The sequence below is a fragment of the Octodon degus genome, unplaced genomic scaffold (assembly GCF_000260255.1).
Source record: "Octodon degus isolate 3935 unplaced genomic scaffold, OctDeg1.0 scaffold00039, whole genome shotgun sequence".
NCBI lineage: Eukaryota > Metazoa > Chordata > Mammalia > Rodentia > Octodontidae > Octodon > Octodon degus.
This window is the reverse complement of record NW_004524615.1, coordinates 10,739,876-10,741,134: the sequence shown is the minus strand read 5'-3', so window position 1 is coordinate 10,741,134 and position 1,259 is coordinate 10,739,876.

Here is a 1,259-nt window from a genome sequence, read left to right as displayed (position 1 = left end):
GCCAATGTGCTCTCTGTGAAAGCCTGAGAGAATGTTTTCTCTCCATGTGACTCTCCTTAGGCACACTCTACATCATCGATCACTTTCCTCTTTGGCTCCATAATCTTCTTGATCAGAAAATTTGCAATACAACTGAGTTATGTGACGTTACAGTGCAAGTTCTCATGTGTCCTGAATCTTAATTGACCTTGGAAAAGTAGGGCCAAAATGTTGGCTTTCCTTGTGGCCCTCCTTTTTCTCTAATTCTTGGTCTGAAAACTTAGGTTGTTAACCTTCCTGAAGAGAAGCTTATTGTTATTACCATACAACCTAGGCTTTTGAGCTTAAAATCACTATCTGTTTGAATATCAAACATTTTAGGCATAACATGGAACAGTTATTTTTCAATAATTATTGATATGTTAAACTTTAAGTCCCTACAGAATATGACAAAAATTTTAAATATTAAAATATATTTAAAAATGGGAATAAAGAATTATATATGTTTACATATAAATCCAGAAATCTAACCATATACAACCTTGTAGCAGGACAGTCCCACAATATTCCTTTTTCTGTCTCTTGCTTTCATTCACCACCCCCTTCCTTTTTAAACAACCGTCTACCTGAGAGACAGCATGGCAACAACTGGCATGTCATGACAAGCAGCACATATTCAGAAGACCAGAATGACAGGCACTCCAAGCATGAACCTACTAGGATATTGATTTTAATCAGCAGTACTATTTTACACTATCATTCATGTTGAATCACCACTTGAGCATAGAAATTAATATTCTTTTTATTTTCCATAATTTTATTGAGAAACAAATAGCAATGAGACAGTTTCAAATCAAATTGGTAGGACAGTTTCAATAATTAGCACATTGCATACATTATTCCTAGTGGTTAATTGCTATACAAGATGCAGACACGATATCCTGTTTACAAACACCATTAGAACAAATCACTCTATTCATTAAAAGAATGTAACTATATATCTATCCTAACCACTTTGAATACACAGATATAAAATGAACACTCATCTGTATCCCCTTTTTTTTGTTAAGTTCTGCTATTTGAATATTTAGGTGTATAAACTCAGCAAAATATTCTAAAAGAGTCCAGTAGCCCATAATAATATTGGGTCTTCTGCCTCACTGGCAATGTCAGAAATTGTTGACCTGAGTCCCCTACAGCTCAACATAACAGCATGGCTTTACTTCTTCTACTTCGTTTTTATACTTTTCTGCTGGATGGTTAAGACCAAGGTAAAGCAG